Below are 24,452 nucleotides of genomic sequence, written 5' to 3' on the forward strand. Positions count from 1 at the left end.
AAATAAATGATTTCTATGTGAATATATTTTAAAATGTATTCTATTGCTGTAATGTCAAAGCTGAGTAGCTGAGCAGTTATTCAAGTCTTTAATTACATGATCCTTCAGAAATTATTTAGATATGCTGATTTAGTGTTCAAGAAATATTTCTTATTATCAGTTTTGAAAACAGTTGTAGCTTAATATTTTCTTTATTTATACATTTTGTATTGTAACAAGATTTCTACTTTAAATAAATTCATTTTTTTTTTTATCTTTCTGTTAATAAAAGAATTTGAGCAATTTCAACTTCTTTTATGAAATTAAACTTGATGTTTATGTCAGTTTAATGTAATTTAAGTTGAAATGACTTCTACAACTTAGTTGATTATACCTGAAAATAAAGCAGCAACTGAACTAGGTGGAAAGTTTTAGTGTCACAGATTCCCCAATAAAAATATTTAGTGGGAAAAATTGTTTTAAACATTGATAATAAGAATCATTATTAAAAAATTGAGCACCAGTAATAATTGATGATAATTAAGCAGCAAATCAGCATATTAGAATCATATCTGAATAATCATGTGACACTGAAGACTGGAGTATAGATGCTAAAAATTTTGCTTTGTCATGATAAAATATAAATTAAATCTGAAAATATCTAGAAATAAATAAATAAACTTTAAATTGCTGAAACTTTGATCAGTACACATTGTCTAGCTAAACTAGGTCATAGCTCTTACCATATTGTTTAGTTTAGCATGGCTGTAACAGCATATTTACTATTATGCATTTAGGAGTGTAATTATCTGTTGTCTTTTAATGGGATAGTCAAAATCTGTGATTCTACCTTTGTTTTCTGAGTGATTTACCTGGGGAAGAGATAATGATGTAGTCAGTAGACTGCAGTCAGATCTGTTGACAACGCCTGACGATATTCAGTGAAAACATGCACTATTATTGTGAATTAGAATTGTTCATGATTTTTGTGTTGCTTTTAAAATCCAGGAACTATTTTTTATCGATTCTTCTTCTGTTCTGTACACTTTACACTAGGGGTGGCACGGTTCAACTTTTTCACGGTTCGGTTTGTTTCACAGTTTTAGAGTCACGGTTTTCGGTACAGTTCGGTATGTGCTATGATTATGGAAAAACTATACTTTCTAATAATAAAAAAAACAAAACAAGAAGAATATTCTATCCAACTGCAAGCTACAGCAAAATAAAAAAAGAGTAAAGATTCAAACAATAAACAGTGATTTTCAGTTTTTTTTTTATTTTTTAGGCATTTTAGGAGTTTAAACAGCATTGCATTTTGCACTGTATAAATTAAAGATTATTCTTTATTAAGTTATAAAAGCTTTTTAATCAAGGGCAGTGAGTTGTTTCTATGTGGTTGCTGTTCGATTAATATAAAGACTATAACTTTAAGAAAATTCACTGATAAAGTAGGCCAACGTTCAGCCGGCTGTAGGATACTTACCAAAACAGGCATTTTGACATAATTTTTGTCTGAATATGTCAATTTAAACACAATACTTCAGAGAGAGCTTAATATTTGCACACGATCTGAGACACTGCTGTCCCAGCGCGTGCCGAACCGTGTGTGGTGAACCGAACGGTTCAGATTTTTTTCAGCGAACCGTGCCACCCCTACTTTACACTCTGCTGACTGATGGGTTTTTATAGTTGTCAAACAGCTTAATAACAGCCTAATTACTTTACTCAACGCCTGACCAAACAGTAGTTTACCCATAAGCCTCGCGTGATTGTGCTGTTCACTGGTCTTCTTTGAAAGCTGTTATTTTGCCCTCTTTTAAGTTTCCTGTGTCTGTTCCTCACACACAATTGCCTTCACAGCTCCATTATTTATGGCTTCCATTGGAGGAGACTTTACTGCCACCAAATCCCCTTGCTCAGCACTGCCTCTCTCTCTCTCTCTCTCTCTCTCTCTGTGTGTGTGTTTTGGCCTTTCTCTGTAGGTCTGTTGATATATGTGCCCCATCCTGAGCTAGCTGATTGTTTTCTCCTGTGCTCAATTTGGAGCACTGGATCTTTTGACTGAATGTGACCTGAGCATGAATCTTTTTTTTTTTTTTTTTTGTGTTTCCGGCTCATTTTTGGATTGTATAGTAATTCATAGTTTAATGCAACAACATAGTGCGTAGTGCCATTTGTAAATTATTTGTGGTTCTACAGCCAATATTTTTTTTTTTTAGGTAGATCTAACATCAGTTTTTAGGTTCAGAAAGTGAATAAAGTAATCAAATGTAAAATAACATTGCATATTTGACTGCATAAATTAAAGATGAATCTTTATTGAATTTAAAAAAGAGCAGTGAGTGATTTTATTGTGTTGCTGTCTGATTAATGTTAAGAAAGTACTGTCACTTTAAAATAATGCACTGATCCAGTGCTCCACTGATACTTTAAAGAGAGCTTAATATTTGCATGCATTCTTAGATGTGGGTTTGGCGTTCAGATGAGCGCACACATGAATCTTCTCATTGCTCGAGAGGGGGTTCAGCGAAAAATCGGCAGCTGTCAGCAGGAAGTGGCTGTCAATAAAACCGGATGGCAGCTGTCGCTAATACCCGGAAATTGGAGGAGGCTGCCGGCGGCAACAAGACAAATAAATAATTATATACACTTATGATTATGTTTAATACTTTTTTAAATAAGTATAAAGGTCAGTATTGTATATGGTTTGATTTAAAATATTGATCAAATATAAACAAAGAAATAAGATCATTTTGCTAAACGTTAATTTCCAGCTGAATGTTTATGCATGCATGTATCATTGTTTGTGTGAAATAAAACAATTTATATTTATATACGAGAGTGGCACTTACTGGGTGTATGTTGTATATTTATTATAGGCTATATACACAAATGACTGAAAAGAGAGAAGTCTCAGAGACCTTTATTTAAAAATCATAATTTGCGGTTATATTTGTAGTATTTCAAGAAACAACACACATATATATATATATATATATATATATATATATATATATATAGTATAAAGTAGCTGTTAAATTTGTAACTGGGTTAGTAAGTTGTCAAAGTCAGTGCTTTACAATGTAAACCGTATAAAATATATCCAGTAAGCAAGCAGACTAAAATATCAATCAGAATCGCTAACAACAATCCGGAGGTATTTTCAAGACTCTTAGATCAGAACTGATGAGGTATACAGAGTTACTTCTCCAGCATCTTGCACCAATCAATGTAAAACCCAGGGTGGATGTGCATCTCCCCTCATTTTCCTCTTGCAACATGGTCAAGTCAAGCATCGTTTATTTATATAGTGCTTTTAATAATACAGATCAAAGCAAAGCAACTTTACAGTATTAAATAGGAAAATAGTGTGTCAGTCAATAATGCAGCCTTCTGCATTATTGACTGACACACTATTTTCCTATTTAATACTGTAAAGTTGCTTTGCTTTGATCTGTATTATTAAAAGCACTAGAGACAGTCATTTGACATTTGACATTAGTAAACTCAGTTTGTAGTCAGTTTAAAAGGCAGTTTATCATTCAATTCAGTGATGTCATCCTTCAGCTCGGTTCAGTTTAAATAGTATCTGTGGAATTGTTTGCAATCATGTCAATGATATCGCTGTAAATGAAGTGACCACAACGAAGCAAGCCAGAGGCGACAAGGAACCAAAACTCCACCGGTGACAAAATGGAGAAAAAACAAGGTCTTTACAGGGGATCTGTATCTGGGGCTCTAGTTGTCCTGGTCTCCGCTGTCTTTCAGGGCTGTAGAGGTCCTCTCTAGGTGCTGATCCACCATCTGGTCTGGATACGTACTCGATCCGGGTGACTGCAGTGACCTTCGAATAAGAAAGAAACAGATTAATATAAATTGAAGATGTTAATATCTATACGATGTTTGATAGGGAGCCAGTGCAGTGTTTACAGAACTGGGCTAATCCGGTCATACTTCCTGATTCTAGGAAGAACTCTAGCTGCTGCATTTTATTATTCATAAGAAAATGGTGACTTTAATACCTAAATTGCTTTATTAACAGTAGACATGCATGCACAGCCATATTAATGATTATTCCCATTGCATCTTGTCATCATGTACAGAGCAGTGATTACATTTTCATGCATAATTTGCACACCTGGTAAGCAGTTTTGTAAACTCGCAGTGTCTGCAGGGTGTACATTGTTGAATTCCTGACATGGCTTAGACTTGTTCTCCATTTTGTTCCACCTGTATATTGAGATGAGGAGCATGAAAACAGCATTATTACAAAAGATAAACATTCAGACATGGCAACTGAGAAATGTAATGTTATGGCACCTTTTTAAACCTCTAATCAAATATGTAAAAGAAGAAACTCAGTCAAGCCAGCTGGATTGTGCCCTCTTTCGAAAGGAGTCGGTATACAGTACAGCAGACTTCTGAATTTGGAACAAACCAAAGACGGACTTAGTAATGTAGCATCACCCCTCCTCCAGGATCACGTAAAGAAGAATTTTCAACAGGACAGCATCTGGCAACTATTGGGTATTACAAAAAAAAAAAAAAAAAAAAAAAAAAGGTGTCAGTGCCATGGTTTTGTCTCAAGATGCACATCAGTAATGTGTTTTTTTTTCTTTCTAAATGCATGTTTACAAAAGCTACTTCAATGTTCTAAATTTAACTACAGCCTAATCCTGGCTTAATCCAAGCCCTGTCTGTGAAACTAGACCTAAAAGTTATAAGGAATTATGAACCGGTCCATTATATTTTGTATAGATAACAATAACAAAAAAAAATAAAAAAAAATAATTGTTTTGCATTCACATGCTTACAACTTCAACTGGTACAAAGAACAGTTCTGCACATGCATAGTATTAGAGAAAACACACCTCAATAGTGCAAAAAAAATAAATAACTTATTTTAAGAACTCTTAAGTTAATGTATATCACACAATCTCCTGAAAGACTTAACATGCAAAAATATATGGTTAGTGTTGCAAATGTATCTTCTATCATTCCAGTCAAACAACATTCTTTTATATTATTCAATAGACTGTTAACACGCTAACAAACGTTAATATTTAATGGTACGTCAAACGTAATTTGAAGTTAATGGTAGGCCCCTAACAAGGTACACAAACACGTTGCTACCACTAATTAGATTTCATTGAACAATTAAACCAAAGTAGACACCAAGTCTACCAAGTCGTTCACCAAGATACCAATTAAAATCAAACTTACAACGCAAAAAAACATTAATTACTCCGATGACCAATTTCTGAACTTACCGTTTGATCAATCGCAACCATTACTGAAGCGTTTGGGTGCAGTTATATCTGATTGGTTGCGCCCACGTTGGTCGATACTGATTGGCTCCCACCGAATGGCAGGTCCCGCCTACCATCCGGCTGACAGTTACTGCCTTCCGGCTGTCAGTTACTGCCTTCCGGCTGTCAATGGCAGCCACTTCCTGCTGCCAGCTGCCGATTTTTTATCTGAACCCCTGCTGCATTGCTCGCGTCTTGTGGCGATCGGCACTCGAGTTATGGTGGAATAAATAACTGCTCATTTTCCAGGATACGCCACTCGCATCGAACGAGTGAATGGTTTGTCCAAATTTTATTTTATTTTTTTCTCGCTGTTGTGATGAATTGGAATCCAGAATGCGTATACATCAACAGAAAAGCTAGATTAGTTTAACACTGTTTGTTTTACATGTATTTAATTATAACAAACCATATTACATTGATATTAATGATGCATTTTCAGATTTAAGTTGAACCGTGGTCTAAGAGTGTACTGAGCCATGTGAGGAAAATGGTACAGTTCGATTTTATTTATTTATTTACAGAGAACTGTTACACTTTACTGTATCATGTATGACTGGTTGTTCACATGACATTTATTTTTCCCAGTTGCAAAAAAAAAAAAAATATATCTATATTGCGATAATTTCGCGATATGAAAAAATTGAATTTTCAATAGCAAAGGCTGCGATTACGCTCAGTCACGTGACACAGGAGAGTAAAGAGGTGTGTTTGACTGGACTGGATCGATCAATTTATGACATCAAAATACGGCCAGAGAAAGCATAAGGAGACGTCTGCTCTTTTATAACTCACAGTACTTTGACACACACTGATTGATCTAATTAGCACTGCTTCAAGTCGAACACTTCTAAGCGCAGTCTTCAGAGGAAACGTCAAGTTGGCACGCTACAGTGTTTTGAGATGCGGGAAGTCCACTGTTTTGGGTGCTCCTCCATAAAACGTGTATTTTAACGTCTGGAATACCGGTGGACCTCCCTCAAAACGCGATTTGGGCTAGTTTTGAGTAACAATTGGGCGGTTTTGTTGTGAAAACCTGGAAACCTTGGCACGCTACACGCGGAAATGTTTGAAAGCACATGCAATATGAACGTACTTCAAAATGGCACATTGAAATTACTCAAACATTGTTACGGTGCATTTCATTACTGAAGACTTCAACCTTAAAATGATGTATAAAATAAAGTAAAATGAAAATAGCAGAATATATGACGAGGCATATCTTGCTCGTCTTCTGTATCTATTCCTGATGTTTCAGCTGTCACATTGCGCTGCAGCAGCTCTACTGTACACTGGACGTGACAAATCGACTGATGGATATCGTTTTAACTATGTGAAATAGAACAAGGCATCAGTTTAATGTAACTGATTATAATGGGTTTTGCCGCTCGCGTCCAGTGTAGACATCGTCAGTGATTGGTTTTACTGTATATTGCCTTGCCACATTCCAGTGAAGACATCATCATTGATTATAATTTGCTCTACTATGTTCTAGGGGTGGTGAAAAAAATAGTTTATTGATTAATCGCGAGTATGTTATGGACGAGTATGAATTGATTATTAAATTTTCAAAAATCGTTTTTTTTTTTTTTTTTTGCATTTTATTTTGTACAAAATATTATACCGGGAGTTGAACGTCACGAACGCGCCCAGTTCCAGTTAGCAAGCAGCCAGAGCAGGTGTGTAAAATGGAAAAACCAGGAACGAGCAACCAACCGATCCACCCAGTTCCATCTGGGCTTAAAGCAAGCGTGTGGATTCATTTTGGTTTTCATGGCAGGAGCTCTAACCTCTTGGCGCCATGGTCGAGTTTACTCGACAAGATGCGGCACTGAATAAAATGGCCGATTTTGTCAAATAGGGTGTCAAATTTCACGCGACCTCCCCTGCACCAGATAGCAGACATGCAATACTCCATCTCTGACTCAAAAAAACGTCATGCTCCTATACAAAATCTTTGAGCTAGAGCGCATTGAATCGGTGCGGAAAAAAAAGCGGAAATAGTGTGAGAGTGAGCCATTTTATCTGACCAGTTTTGTCAACGTCAGCGAGTATTGTCATCAGATTATTATGATTATCATCATTATTATTATTATTATCTAATGGCATCAATAAAGCTTCAATGAAGTGAAAACCGCAATGAAGTGTTGGGACTTCTATTCGCAGACACTGATTCTGAAGGGGAATATCTGTATTCAAAAGATGACGGCCATACTGAAAGTGAAAGTATAGCCCTACACCAAGCACAAACGGTGAATCCATTGCCCAATGTAAATGGTCCTTTGCCAAATGTCAGAGGTGTGAACAATGTTTGCAGGCGTCGGAGTGTTCATTGCGAAATTAGCAGGCGTGTTATTGTTGCGGGGACGAGGCGGGAGATTTTTTCCTGCGCTAGACATGTATATTGTCTTCTGACCGCACCTCTCCGCAATCGCGGGGACAGTGGTGGAGACTTTGTGTAATGCCTCTCGGTATGTTAGACGAGGTCGAAGTATTCACAGGACAGTTAGGAGGCAAGGTGGAGAGTAGCACTAGCAATTTAAAATTTAAGATATTTACCTTTGTAATAGAAGTGAATCTATTTTAACGGTTGCATTCATAGCAAGCTTTTTATTAATTTCTAAATTACTAGTAGGCTATTTAAAAATATAATTCATTATATAGGCTACTAGTAATTAGCTTTTCTTCTTCTTTTTTAATTTTACCAGAACTGCTTAAACACAAACTTAAGACAGATAGTACTCCAACAAGGTGGAATAGTGATGTAGTCATTTCTGTGTTCTACAGAACATAAGCTGCATACAAATAATTCTGAAGTTATAACTACATGACACAGAAAGTGCTTTGAGTTGATGTTACTCAATAAAAGAGTAATTCAGTAGCTAACTTTTTTTTTAATACTGCAATCACTTTGTAGTGTATTTTTGTTTACTGTTGTGAAATGGAAAATCAATAATCGCTAATCGAGAATCGTTAATAATCGAAAATCGACTGTAATCGAATCGGGACTTCAATAATCGTAATCGAATCGAATCGGGAAATCAGACAGATTAACCACCCCTACTATGTTCTGCCACTCGCGTCTGGTGAAGACACTGTATTTAATGTTGTTGGTGAGGAGGAAAGCCTGTGTATGTCCTATGCCTTAGGGGAAAGCATGAAACCCACAATAAATAAATAAATAACAGAGAGAATAATAATAATAGTTATTCTTTCTATGCTATTTTTCAGTGATTCAAGTGCTGTAGGTGTTTTTTCCCTGTAGGTTTTGTAAATAATAATAATACAAAAAAACATTTTCATAATGTTTAGTGAAATTATTTGGCGCGATCCACTGGTCTAAAGTCAACAGTGTTTAAAATGTGCAGTCCACATGTTTACATATGTTTATTACAGTGACTTTGTATTACCTATAGTAGTGTTGTAAAGCAACAGATTTGTTTTTATAATTCTGCAGTATAGCTAACTTAGGTTTTGTCTTTTGTATATTAATGTTTAATTCAATTCAATTCAAGTTTATTTGTATAGCCCTTTTTTTACTCTACAGTTGGCATTTACACCAGGCTTATTTGTCAGTGCTTTAACTATTACATGGTTACAAAGTTGGAAGTTCAACAATTCAGTCAATATACTACCGTGATTGTAGTTGTTTAATAAAAATGTAATTCATATCAATTCATGCATCACCTAAATTTCATCATAACATAGTCCTGGTCTACAGAAAACATTTCTGTTTAATCTATCTAGTATTGTGTTGTAGCATTTTTACAGCATCAGCGCTTGCTTTGTGTGCCTGTTGGTTGTCAATTTGTGATGAGTTCACATTGCGACAATTGTGGTGCAACTTGTTTGCAACTGTCAATCTTCCTGTCTGATTATCAGCGATGACTGGATGTTCATTCTTCCACAACCACAGTTCCTCCTGCACATGCTTCACAAGGCCATCATGTATTTACGACATCTTGTAAATCTCTTTTGTCCAGCGCTGTATTTTACGCATCCACGCTGATGTGGCTAACTCCTGATGGCTTAATTGTGTTTAGCCCTGCTTGACCTGTAGCCTCGAGGGCGATCTTTACTGCTGATAAACGCACAGACCCTTGCCCTGCTGTCTTTGTTTAGTGAAAGCTGTCCGCGTTCATTGCGTACGAAGGATGAAGTCACTCCGCAGAAGGAACATTGCTGTGGATTATAATCTTCAAACCCATTATTTTCATCAGCTCATGTGAGTGACTTTACTAAATGGTTTAGCTACAATGTTTTGGCTTGATTATTATGATGTGAAAAGAGTGTGTTAGATACCATACGCCGCAGAAGCAACAGAAAAAAGCTTTTCTTCCCTTTATGTTTTCTGCTGTTGAACAGTAAATCTGAGTAATAGGAGTTCTCCAAATAATCCTGTAAACTGTAAACACTGATTAAAGCACAAAGGTTTGGTAGTGCATACAGTGAAATGAATGTTGGATGTCTTTTTGTGATCTTGCTGAACAGCTGTGTTGATAACACAGTGATTGGTTTAGTATTTCTCATGTGGCACAGCTTCAGATCAGCAAACACCCAGAGAACATACACCATGTGTTCACTATAATCTTTAGTGCTTATTTTTTCAATAAAAAGTGTTATAGAAGTAGGGCTGCATGGTAAATCTCAATTAAATCGCAGCCACGATTAGGTAAAAACCTGCAATTGTCTTGTTTTTTGCATAGCTTAGCGCTGAACTCTCTCTAAATGGCTTTGTTTAGAAACAAATTTGAACGCATAACGACTATCATGCAATGTATTCGAATATATTCAAATATCTACCCCCAACCCCCCCGCGCATAAAAAAAGACGGTCTAAGACTGTAAAAAATGCGCTACACAAGGCATTTTTCAAACCGGATATTTTATTTCTAGTTAGATTACGGATATTTCACGTCATGTTTGAACGCATATTCGAATATCGAATAAAAAGTGACAGCCCTACTATTAATTACAAAACCAGCTTTTACTGACAAGATGCCCATGAATATGACAATAATTTTAACTTAAAACAATATCACACTGATTTAAATCCAGTATCAACGCAAACATGTTGCTATGTGCTCTTATCCTGAATTTTGTAAAATAATGAATTTATTTGTTGTATAATTTGTTCATTTTATTTCATAATTAAGTTTTTGTTTTATATATATATTATTATTATATATAATAAATGTACAACAATAGAAAAGTATTATTATTATTATTATTATTATCATCATCGTTTGTAGGACAGAAGTATAATAATAATACAATAATATAAAAAATATTATTATTATAAACTTTAAGAAAAAAATAGTTAAGAAATAATAATATTAACTTTCACAGAAGTTCTGAGGTTCAAGATTTTTCTCTGTCTGAAACCACAATGTTTTCTGTTTGTCTGGTATTCATGTGGTGCTATTGGTTAAAGATTCTTCACGTCTTGCGACCTTTGCTTCTGGTTGCTTTTTGACTTGCTATAAAAATAAGCCTGCGGGGAAAATAGTCTCTCTCTTGTTTTAGTATCGTATGTCTCTCTGTCTGTGTCATTTGATGCTTTCAGGACACCGAGTTTGCCAGCCCTGTCAGATTGAATGTTGGCAATGCAGAGGGCAAAGTGTCATCCATGTGTCTTTTGTGAGACGTGTGAGAGAAGAGGGTATGTACTCGTGGTACATTGAGACAGAGCAGGGTACACAGATGATCTTTCACTGCCAGCAGCACAGCTGGCTGCTTAATTGCAGCAATCATAAACAGCAGCGTATACAGGGATGGCCTGGGGCGGCTCTATCCTCCCTCACTGAAAGGACTGTCTCTGTGAGTAATGAAGCCCGGCTGATGGGTGGGTATGTGATATGACTTCACCAAAACCCCCCTCTGCACATTTGGTTTTGATTTCCATCGGTGCTCTCTGATTCGGGTTTCTTAATCGGCTCCTCAGCCTGAAGTATTCTAGAGTCATGGAAAATGAGTCTGTCAACCTACAGTATACTATAAAACAAGAAGACATTCCATTTTCATTGTCCTTTTTATTTATTTTCTTCACACTGCTGTCATAATCGCATGCAGTGTTTTCAGTAATATATTAGGTTCCTACGCAACATACAGTATAAACCATGAGGCTTGTGCTTGTATACGTATGTCATACATGTATCAGTGATGTGGAACTTCCCCTCAAAAATCCTGTGACTCTTGAAATTTTCAGATGTATGAACGCAACTGTATGTAAATGGTAACTGTAGTATGTGTATAGACTGAATGTGTGGTTAAAATTAATCCGTGCAGATGAATGCAATTCATTCAGTAAACAGACTCTCTGATGTGTACATTACTGTTCAAAAGTGGGTTTGATTAATTTTAGTTTTTTTGTTTTTGAAGTCACTCACTAAGTGAAGTCACACACTAACTCTCACTAAGATGTATTTATTATTATTATTTATTTAATAATTACTTATTTAATTGATTTAATTGGTGTAGTACACTGAAAAATGTAATTTATTTCTGTGATTCAAAGCTGATTTTTCAACGTCACACAATCCTTGTTGCATTTTCCAAGAAAATATTTATAATATGCTATTTTGTGCTCAATAAATATTTCTTTTTATTATCATCAGTGTTGAAAAAGTATTTTTGTGGATAAAGTGCTTTTTTTTTAAGATTCTTCACAATTAAAAAAAAAAAAAAAAAAAAAAAAAACTTTTTAAATAAATTGGCACATTTGATTTAATGTACTTTTGCTGAATAAATGTAAAAAAAAAAAAAAAAAAAGTCTCTCTGACTCCAAACATTTGAACAGGTAATGTACATGTGAGTTTGAAAAATAATCATGTGGTATTGGTTGTTTTTATGCCATGCAAGCTTACATTTTGTTTATTTTGCATCACATGATATTTTTATAGAGTGTAATTTTTATAAAATGTATAGTCTGTTGTACATCTACATTATAGCTGTACAAAACCTAGCTGCTAGAAAATAAAGATAGATTTTTTTTCTCTCATAGAAACATTCTGGCACATGGAAATGCAGTGAATAAAAAAATAGTGTTGCATCCATTCAAATTTCTGCAGGGTAAAATCTGAACTCCTGGCCTGACTGAGTCAGCGGAAAGAACAAATAAAACGTATCGTTGAACTCTGTACAATGACCCTTCACTGGGACTCCAATTTAAAATGAACAACATGGAAACAAAAACCCTGTCTGTCGCCCTAAGGGCTGCTTCCTGTCATAATAATACTGTTTCTCTTTTTGTCGTGTTTCTTGTGATGCCAGAGGAAGCACCCCCGCATCAGCAGCAGCTGTGTGGCAGGAAGTGAGACCTCTGTGGCTTACCTGTGTTATCTCTACTCTCATGTGTGTGCATGTGTGTCGTATAATGTGTCATTCTGAGGGCACATTGCGTAACGCTCTCCTCTTTTTATCAGACCTGCTGGTAGTGAGTGCAGGAAGGATATTAATGAGAGGATTCAGTATGTGGGGTCAGGCCTGCATCTTCACAGTGGGAGGTGCAGTTTTGCGGTGGGTCTCTAAAGCATCTTCTCCCATTAGGGTTTATTTATAGAGAGACTTCCGTTTACAAAAAACAGACTTGCTTAAAGCCTTGTAGACAGTTCATCCAGCTGTAGTGCATAAGGCTGTTCACACTTTGTGTTTTAGCATGGAGCATGACTGAATGTAGCAGGGATCACAAGAATTGTTTTTAGTAGTCTAGCTAATTTTATTTCATATATGCTTATACATCCAACTTGAAATAAAGATCTGGATGATAGTATAGGCCTAGTTTACATTTTGCAATGCTTTAAACAGTCAAGTAGTTTTGCAATATAGAGTTGTGTTGCCATTGTGTTCTTGTATGTTCAAATGTCTCTCTACTGAGGCCCACAGTGTTTTCACTCAAGAACCTTGAATCTTGTGCTTTAACACGATTGACAGATATGTGTTGTGTGTGGGAATAAGCAGTGTAAAGGTCACAGATAATAGTGTTTACATATCGTAAGGTCCATAGGAGATGAAGGGCTGAACTTTTGTAACACTAGACAAGCCTCTTCAAAAACTAGGCATCATAGTCTTTACACGCTTCTCATGCTATGTTGTTTATGTTGAGTGGCAGATTCATTGGTACATATTCAGTTCCAGAAGGCTTGAATGTAAATCTTTCAGGCTCTTTAACATAATATTTGGTTGGATACTGAGAAAAAACATTGTTTTGTTAAGTAGATACCCAAAAAAAGTGAGTCATAAAAAAAGGGACAAACATAGTACCAATACAAAACGCTCTGTTTGAATGAATAGGTTTCGCAACCTCTCTGGATTATCTTCTGAAGAATAAATTTATCATGATACTCAGTTTTACTGATAAATGATTATTGAAACAAACTGTAAGAAAAATAATGGAATCCAAATAGAATTGACTCCAATAGATGCTTTAATTTTTACAGTTTTGAATAGTTTACAACATTATGCAAACTGTGAGACAGTTCAGACAGATTATAGATAGCTAGACAAGGACACGGAGGCCTGTTCATCCTTTGGTCAATATTTATCGTACAGAGATGCCATGCATTTGTAGAACTGTAATTTAAACAGTCATGCATATTGCAATGAAAGTTTATTCAATAATTCAGAAATACTCCTTTATCTGCTTGGCTGGTGCAACTCCTGTCTGTCACGGAGGTGGAGGACAGTGCACTAGGCTTTAGGGCAGAGCTTGTTCTCTTCTTGTGCTACCTCATTCCTCTATCTCAGTGCTGACAGCGGTGTGCAGCTCCCACTGACTTCCAGGACAGGGATAGCAAAGTTCAGTACATCCACTGTGCTGATGTGGGAAAATAGTCTGCCACAACATCTCCCATGTTTCTCACATCTCGTTTTTGTTCATCATGTATTGCTCACATATTATTGGTTGTTTGGATTCAGAAACATTGTGTAAGGCTGCTTCACTTACACTGATTTAAAATAATGCTTCTAATGCATTCGGGCTGAGTGATATATCGAATATTAGCGATAATATCTGAATAATTTTGACGATGATGGAAATTTGTAAAATATTGTGAATATTCATTATTTCAAATTCACGCATTCTTTCCCAAAAGAACACGCCAAATGTTCAAAAAAGGGAACATGTTTTTGCGGACTGCTCTACACTCCTCTACTATGCAAACTCTCATGAGTACGGTTGCCAGATATCAAGAGTTAAAATCCCTGAATCAGAGCTTCGCTGTTACATAGATATATTTTCTTACTGGTGTTTTGCTTCTTTTAAGGCAATCTGGCAACCATGCGCACGCAAATGCTTGTTCCTCATTGCGCCTGTCGCAGGTGATCTGAAAAACAAAGCTGGAGTTTAGCATCTAAATGAAAGCATCATTCAGCCGATCTGTGTTCTGTCAAGAGATCTCAACTGTATTGTTTGTGATTGTGGTCGTTGTACAAATGCACTCAATGGTTGTTGTGTGAATATAGAAACATAGGCTATGGCAATGTGGAATTACTAATAGGAATTCAACTTTTATAATATTTGTATTTGTTTTACCAGTTTACAAAATATAGACAGAGAGAGTGTACAAGTTTTTTTTGTATTAATGTGTGTATGTATGTATATATATATATATATATATATATATATATATATATGTATATATATGACATACCTACCGTATTTTCTGGACTATAAGTCTCACTTTTTTACATAGTTTGGCTGGTCCTGCGACTTATAGTCAGGTGCTACTTATTTATCAAAATTTATTTGACATGAACCGAGAGAAATTAACCAAGAGAAAACATTACAGTCTACAGCCGCCAGAGGGCGCTCTATCATGCTCAGTTCTCCTGTAGTCTACACTGAAGACATAGAGCGTCCTCTCGCGGCTGTAGACGGTAATGTTTTCTCTTGGTGCTTGGTTCTAAATAAATGCGACTTAAAGTCTAGTGCGACTTATAAATGTTTTTTTTTCATCATTACGTATTTTTGGACTGATGCGACTTATACTCAGGTCCGACTTATAGTCCAAAAAATACGGTATGTGCTTCAGCAAACAGCTCCCCATGAGAGGGTTTTTATTGGCAGTGGGAACATAGTTTCATGCCAAAAAGCTTCCCTTAAACCAGAGACAGTAGACAAACTTGTAAAAAAGAAAAAATACTTATCCCAGTTTAAATATTTCCCCCAGTTTTTATTATTTAAATGCAAACGTATTGAGATAACTATCGAATATCGTAAAAAAAATAGATAATACTGAGATATTTTTTTTTTTCATATATCGCCCAGCTCTATATTGCATGTTAATAATCATGGGCTAGAAAGTTGTGAAATATTAGATAATATATGACAAATACATTAAAAATTCCACTGGAAAAATAAATGATGGAGCAATCAGGCATAATTGTTCTAATTGCCTGTAGTTTTTGATTGATTGCAACTCATGACATTGTATTTTTATGTTCAGTGTGAACAGACAAATTGCTTGTTGCTGAAATCTTAGCACATTGCGCCTGATTAGGACACAGTGTAATGCTGCTTGTGAAAGTGAACCACACAGTTAATATATCACATTAGCATCACTACAGATGCAACCGATATGTGTTGAAGTCTTCAGACTATGATTACACACACCTGCCCTATAGAAGGTCACTGACTGACAGACGTTCATAGCAGGGCTCTAGCGTTCTCTGCCTGTCCCTGCTGCTTATTCTGTCTCTCGGGCACATGTGCCATACACACGCCTCTGCTAAGCCCCACAAGCTCATCTCTGCTGGAGTCCTTTTATGAAAAAGAGACTTTCTTATTAATGTCACACGCTTCAAATCTGTGCAACACGCTCTCAGCGCAGAGGGAAACAGGAAGAGAGGATTATCAGCCGAGAAAGCGTAGCCAGTGACGAGGCGGGGAAATAAATACGCTCACACACCTGCTCAAAAACGGGCCACATCGCACTGCCCCGACCCAAAAAATGCTTGCATGTGCCACCTCACGTGTCCTACACAACTGTTTAAAGGGGTAGTTTAGATAAAAAAGACAATTCTGTCATCATGTATACTCATCCGCTTGTTGTTGGAACTGTTTGAGTCATTTGTTGTGAGTTCGTCTGCACTGCTGTTTCTACGCGGGCAAGCGGTCAGGTGATAAGCATGTTCTTAAGTAAGTTCACTGGTACGCAGGTGTTTGGGTCAGCATTAGATCAAGGCCATGGCCACTCTGCACTGTTGTGGCACCCTATTATGCAAGCGAAAGCCAGTGATGTAACCAGCGATATTACATCACAGCTTCTTGTTCTTTCATCTAATGAAGTGGGGACTTTGTTGTCCAGACACGTCTGGTGAGGACACAGCACAGGTGACTTCAGAATTATAGATTTCTCCTGCAAATGTAACAAATTAGCACTGTGCTCTAGCACCACGCTGGGATCAGGAAATAAGAGAGGCCATGGTGTAAATTTGGTGCATCTATGAGTCAGGATACTACAGGATCAGTGCTCTTTGCAACAAGGTGAGTCAGTTTAAATAGAGTCAGAGTAACACACACTGTATGTCAAGCAGTTTTCTGTGTGTAACTGGATATTCAAAAAGACATTTCTTTAATCAACAAGGAATCCAATAGCATGTGGGGCTAAGTTTTCAGAAATTAAAAGTTGTAGTATATAGTTACATTTTGATGACGGATTATGAATACAATCTATTTTTGTTATTTGTAACATGCTCAGTAAGGTCAGAATCATATATTAAGTAAGTAAATAAAAAGTAAATAGGCTCAGTTTTGAATTCATGTTGACTTTAAAGGCTTGTACAGAGCTAAAGACCAGTCAACACAGAAGATGCACGTTAGCCTGTAAACAACACTGCTTTCTGGGTTAGGGGTGGTTTATTTTGTCTTTCTGCCAGATATTACATCATACAGGTTAAAGCTGCTAGATCTATGGGCCAACTGACCCGATGAAGGTCAAGTCCTCCCCCTGTTCATTCGATCAGACTGCAGTGCACCTCCAATCTAAAGACATGAATTAATACTGCCGGCCCGTGTTCAGAGAGAATGAGAGAGAGCAGGGTGCCCGTCTTATTAGAAATGTTATGCACGCTTGCCCTTCCTCTTTCTTTTACAGATTTCTTTTTGGCCGCTTGCCTCCAGCTTCAGAAAAATGTTATTTGGCAGACTGTTCTGTCCTCATTCTGAGCCTTTCATGTTAGAGCTGCGCTGCTTTGAAAGAGAGAGAGAGAGTGGAAAAACAAGCTGAAATCAATGAGACTTTCAAATTAAAGGGCTTATTTCTGTAGAAAATAGTGTGTTGTGATTATCTCCTGTTTTATTTTGGTTTTAATGTGTGCAGTAAAGTGTTTTCTTTCTGGTTTTGTTAATACAGTATTTGAAGTCAACATGAAATCAAAATGGACTTTATTTATGCTCTTATTACACGTTCCTGGTCCTATTGTGTATGATTCATCAGTGCATGTTATTCCTAAGAAAAAAATAGGGGTGCTCCGATCACGATCGGCCGATCGTTAATGCGCATCTCGTCAGTAAAGCCGGTTTTCTAATCAGCGGTTAATTCCATCAGGTGCGTGATTTCACATAGAGCAGCTGTTACTACACAGAGCCGTTGTTAATTGAGAAGAAGCACCAAAAAACGCTGAAAATGAAGTGGATTTGCGCATCTTCTCTATTAATAACGGCTCTGTGTAGTAACAGCTGCTCTATGTGAAATCACGCACCTGATGGAATTAACCACTGATTAGAGAACCGGCTTTACTGACGAGATGCGCATAACGATCGGCCGATCGTGATCGGAGCACCCCTAAAAAAAAATGTTTTGTGTTTGTAATCTTTCATCAATATTTCATCTGCCACTGTAAGCCTTTCTTTATCCTCTGCCGTCACCTAGCTACTGGCTAATGTTACCCAATATAGTCAGAAACCTTTTTAGGCATTGTCTGACTCCATGCTGGTATGCAATGTCTGATTTTGCCATTCAATTAATTCTTAATGGAAAAGATCAAGTACTGCTCTATATTTTAGGTTTAATGTTTTGTGTCACTCGATTATTTTACTTTATGTGATCTGAAACATTTGTAGGCTTTTGCCTATGTGCATCAATATGAATCCACATTCACAATCAATTTCTACAATTATACATCAGGAATGGATTGGAATGTGAAAAGTGTCCATTCCGTGCTAGAATTGTGCCAGACCTGAAAGCAAGTTATATCATGATAGCTATATATATATATATATATATACTGTATGTACTCAATGTGAAGTCAGTGGATGATCATCTGGCATGATAAGTCCAGGAATGAGCAATAAGAAATGCAAAAAAGTTGAATTCTGATTTCATATTTGAGTTGTTTCTGTTCATATCCATACCTAAATAGCTTCTCTAAAGCTTTAGATTCTGTTGTCTTATGCAACAGCAGATGCACAGAACATCTAAAAAGCTTTGGGAACACAGAACAGATGTTTTCATCTGCCTGAAGAATTTTATTTCTGTGCAGAGATGGTGCCCTGAAAATATCTTGTTCTCAGAATGCACTCACTGCGGTAGCTGTGTATTATTTATAGCTTTACTTTTCGTTTTTTCCGTGTGACCTCATTTTTGGCGGGAGGAGGTTGGGGAAGATGGGTTTGACAGCGACCGCAGCACGAGAGAGAGAGAGAGCGGTACAGACACAGCCTTTTCCTCAGCCAATGGGAGAAAAACAGGATTGTGATAGGACTGAATGCATGGCCTGGCTTCTGTCGTTTTTGTAAAGCCCCATTATTCACAACACCAGAGATAAAGTCTTTGCACACAGAATCTGAAAGGTTTGCACATTAAGAAATAATTCTGACTTCACATCGTGTCAATCATATTTTCACTCTGGTTCTGAAATTTTTAATTTCAACAAACAATTTTAAAAAAAGATTTCGGATCGGGTTCCATTTTCTGTCTCTTTTTGCATCTGTAGCTAGCATTTTGAGAGTTGTTTTGACAATTCAAAGCCACCATACAAGCGGAGACCAAAATCCAGTTCGTCTGACAGCACAAAGCACTGTATAGGTCCTTGCACACTGAGTTCACAGAAATCGGTGGTCTTTTTTTTATATGTAGCTCCAGTATTGCTAGCAAAGCATCAAACTGAGCCACCGACATCCTAAAGCAAACCTTGAATCGCCCGGGATAATCCCGCAGCTCCTTGATAAGGAGGTGGATCTCTCCTTCCTCTTTATGCTATATCAGCATTGGATGGAATCAGTATTTTCTCTTTTTAACAACAAAATCGTCCTCATTGCTCGAAGACTCCATTTTGTATTGTTTAGAGAATTGTTTTGCAACGTATTAATTACACATTGGACTCTGTGTGCAAGGTTACTGTGCATGATTAATTTTTGGGATGACAAATATGAAAAAACGCATGGGAAATTTCAGACGCTGTGTGCAAGGAGTCTCCTATAGCCAGATGTGACTGACAGCACAATTAAATTAAGTTAGGAAAATATGTCTAGCAGTTGTTTTGCTTAAACTGAACAATCAGCAATAAATAACTAAATAATATTATTCCCAGTGTACACTACAAGAAATGGGATGCATCAAACCTAGAATGCTCCTACTATAATCTGTATCTCATTCCGTACTAGTTTGTGATAACTTGAAGGCTCTGCATAATATTAGAACGAGAGGGAATGAGGTTGCAGCTTGCCAAAAATAGAAGTGGGCTTTTTGAAATATTCATGCAATAAACTGCTCCCAGTCTAAGACTAGAGAAACTGGCTGTTGTTCGGTGGAGGAGACAGCGTTCCCTTAGGAAGTTTGTTCGGCTGCGATTGTACACTCAGCAAAACCCTATCAGCACCACAGCACTGCTGATAATAAAACTGTCATTTGCATATACCAGCTGGCTTTGATTTGAAAGCCACAGCTCTCTCTCTCTCTCTCTCTCTGGTGCTGAAATACCTCTCCTCCCTTAAACCCAATGTTGTAAGTGGGATTTTGATTAATTCACAAAGGAATTTTTTAAGCTTAATTGCTTAAAAAATCCAGCTATCGATAAAATAAGCCGTTAATTGTTTGAGAATTTCGTAGGCGATCCTCCAGGGGCTCTTTGACAATAGTTGATGATATAATTATCCATCATAGTTTGTGGAGAGATTGTCCATAGCCAGAGGCTCTCAGGAGATCAAGCTCTCCACCCATGACATTCACACTGTGTGGAAGATCGGAGCAGTGTTTGATGGATTTAAACCTCTGTACTTATTTGTCTTGACAAACGTTACATTACATAAAATAAATGGCAAAATAATGAATTTAAAAAGCACCACAAACACAATTGTTGAACTCCCGGTGGTTGACTCACATAACGGTTTGTTTACTACTTTTAAAAGCTGTGCAGTTCAAATCCTAGAAGTCCCGGACACCCCTGTTAACATTAGAACCATCCATACAACTTCACTGGCTCTCACAAAGGCGCCGCTATTTTTACAAACCCAGCTTGAAAAGAACACACTCAAACTGATATCATGAGGCAAGACGACCACAATCTCCCTTTTATCTGTCCAATCCGTGAGAGCAACAAGTGGGCCTGTTGACAGGGAAACAAAGGGATGACTGTCTGGCCCCAGTGTCTTCCTCGGAGCTCCAGAAAAGAGCTGCTGCTACCCTGCACTGCTCTGTCATTCAGCTCATAATGTGTGTGCTATGATGCATATATCGATAAAGCAATTGAATTATTCTTGAAGCCACAGCCACAATAACACAAACATGTATTTTAACGTAAAGGGATAGTCTGCGCACCCCCCCCCCTCAAAAAAAAGGGAAATCCTGTTATCATTTTCTAGTGTTTCACTGAAAAACATGACTTCCATGGTGTCATGTTTTTGGGTGATAATCCACCTGAGTGTTAATAAACAAATCCACTTTGAGTAAATGACAGATGCTTTTTTTAGGGTTGACTGCTTTGTTAATGTTTCTCTTTAGTGTCCATAAATGTTTTTTGGGGAGTAGTACATCAGACTGTTTCAACACAGCAGTTCTCTTTTCCAAGATACTTCCCATTTAAGACAAATCTTAAAATTTATGTTCCACAAAAGCAATCATTAATGATGTGTTGGTCAACGCAAAGCCGCTCCATGTCAGATAAACCACAGATTTTTTGGGATTTGTAATGTACGGCATTTCATGTGAGTTAATATCATGTTGAAAAAAAATTTCAACAGCATCATTTATTTCTGTGTGTAAGACTTAGGAGCAAATCTCAAAGGCCAATCAACAGATGTGGAGTGTGTGAATTGTGTAATAAGTCACTGGAGTGTGTAAATAGTGTCTTTGTGTCTTATTTTAGAAGCAGTCCACAGTGACAGACTGAGATGGCTCATTGGCTGTTATTTGTGCCTATATCTTCTCAGCAACCACATGAAAGCAATTTAGTGTGTGTCCTGCCGTCTCTACTGTGCATTTAGTGACTGCCTTTCTCACAGTTGAAAAGCTCCTTAAAAATATTTCTGGATGCACTGCATGCTGATTATGTAACGATCATATTCATACGCATGCACGCATCACAGCATATTTGATGTGGCTGTAGGGAATGTTATTATTAGACCATGCTTTTGCTCATGTTTGGATTCTGTTGGCTACAAGTATATTAACTGATGTTGTCTTGTGCTTGTCTGTTAGTGCACAGCCCTTGTACATGGCTGATCAAGATTGACTCGTGAATAGATTTGTGGCATTATAGCAAAGAATTTGAGGCCTAAAATATAGTTTATGAAGTACTGTCAATGACGAAGCAAAAGTGTTAAGAACCGAGAAGCTGAGTAAATTAAATATCCAAAGACATATTGTCTATTTATTGTTGTTTTATTATATTACAGAACCCAGGCTTTTCATTTCATTACTTTCAAATCACATTGTAACAGGGCAAGAAACACTGGTCTGTTGGCTTAATTGACAAATGTACTATAATATGATGTTCTTGAAGATATATTTGTTGATTTGTAAATCAGCATATTTGGGTTTTAATGTTTCATACACAGTGATGCACAGTGATTTGTTATGATTTGCAGTGCAGGTGATATGCTGAAAGAGAGAGAGAGACAGAAGGAATCAAAGGTCTATTGACAGTCAGATTAATGTCAGATGAATGTCACAAACCAAGCAAAGCTTCCAGCGCTACCATTCACAGATTTGCTCTACTCCTTGAGCCTCTCAATGCCAGCAGGAGACAGACAGATTGCAAGAGCTGCTTTATGAAATACAAGCAGTAGCCCCAAGTTTATTTGGGAGTACACTAGCATATGAAACAGGTCTTTTTTAAATTGCATTTAGATCACGACATAAGACATGCTTAAGATGAAAAACTTTGATATGGGATTGACTCATGAACAGAGATGGAAGACTATCTGTTTAAAACTGAAATCTCTTTTGTAAAAATTCCTTTACTGTATATATCCTAGGCTTGCCGCGATAGACGGTGTTACCGGTTTTAAGTATTAAAGTATTTGTTTTTTCTTAAATATTTATTTAAATTAAGTAAAAATTATAATTATAAATCATTTAGTTTAAAAGAGAGCATACACTATAATTAAAAACTGAACGCATCATGCAAAAAAGTCACATCACAGATCAGCATAACCACTTCATCTCGTCACGTTGTGCTGCGTCTCATTAAAGATGAAACATTGGCCACATCGGATGAGGATGGACAACAGATAGCCAACCTAGATTTATGCTACATTCTTTTTCTGAAATCATTTGTGTTAACATTTCTAAATAAAAAAAGAACAGAGAAAAATCAAGATAGAGAAGCTCAATATCTCTCAACGCTTCAGCCAGTGAAATGACGCCGAGGCCTTTGTCAGGACATCTGAAGACAGGTTTGCCGTGTCGTCTCTTGGGCAGCTGGCAGACAGATTAACAGGGCCTGTAGTAAAAGGGATATTCCTGGAGTGTTCACCCATCCATCACCAATCCTGATCCACACAAGCTGCTCTCACTGCACTGAAGATAACGCTCTCTCATTGATCGGGAATCATATGAGCTTGCTGATTAAAATCTTCACTGGTGAAATTCTTCCTCCTTGGTACACACCACTTTTCTGGGCTGACGCATAATTGGCACCATATTTCATCTTCATGACCTTAAAATCAGGAGATAAAGTGGCGTTTATGCCAGAGCGTTTGCCGGAACGTTAATTGCATGAATGCGATCACAGCTGCCGAGCTGCTACCTGACCCTATCAGAGCAGAGCAATTTGAATGGGGAAAGTTATTATGCAAAACAGGCAGAACAGAAGAGGAACGCTCGATTAAATGAAATGTCACAGTGTCTGGAGCTTCTATTTTGCATTGGAGAAAATAGGGAAAAATTATCAAAACCCATAAAGCCTGGAATTATGTTTTGTTCGTGTGTGTGTGTGTGTGTGTGCATACACACCATCATTCAAAAGTTTGGTATCAGTACATTTAACCTGTTAAATCACTTCTATTCTGCTGGCTAAAGCATGTCTGCTTCACAAACCTCACATTATTCAAAAAACAAGCTAGTTTCTGTTGATGTGATGATGGCTGGAAATTCCTGTTACTGGCTGAACTAGATGAGCTTCACATACAAAACCTGTGCTGTTACCTTTACGAGTTTTACCTGCTTTTCGGTTCACTTAATTCTCTGAGTCTATTGCTGCTGTTTCTGTGTTTTCAACACAGTAGTTTAGACTAGAATCTGTACTGATCTTAGATCTATCCATCATAAAGCTCTAAATATGCCCCGTCCTTTGTGTGTCTATTTACAAAATATTTTGGCTCATTTGATTAAGCAATTAAGTTTAAGTTAAACTAAAGGTAATGATTGAAAAGTAGTCTGATCAAAAGCATTTGGGGATTTGTACATTATCAACCAATTGTGGAATGCAGAATGTCAAAGAAATGTAGCTGCGCATATGTAAAATGAGGACTGTGGAGCACATCTATAGTAAAACAAATCCAAAACCTGGACATTTAAAGCAATTTAAAATTCCTGGCCTGAAAAAAAGGACATGTCTGGGAGAAAAAGGATTTATGTTCACCCTAATTTCAGAGAATACCACAGATTTCCAAAATCAGCAAAGAAAAAAAATTGTGATAGAATTAATAATCTGAGAGAATGTGATGGATTAATAAATAAAAGACTTCTGGGAAATAACAGCAGCATGACTGTAATTTTTTTAA

General features: G+C 36.9%; 1 protein-coding gene across 3 annotated transcripts in view; it reads left to right on the plus strand.

Moving 5' to 3' along the window:
- Positions 1–24,452, plus strand: part of LOC113111924 (probable JmjC domain-containing histone demethylation protein 2C) — a 123,929-nt gene that overhangs the window by 51,964 nt on the left and 47,513 nt on the right. The window lies entirely within an intron of this gene.

This window comes from Carassius auratus, chromosome 12 (genome assembly GCF_003368295.1).
Source record: "Carassius auratus strain Wakin chromosome 12, ASM336829v1, whole genome shotgun sequence".
NCBI classification, from domain to species: domain Eukaryota; kingdom Metazoa; phylum Chordata; class Actinopteri; order Cypriniformes; family Cyprinidae; genus Carassius; species Carassius auratus.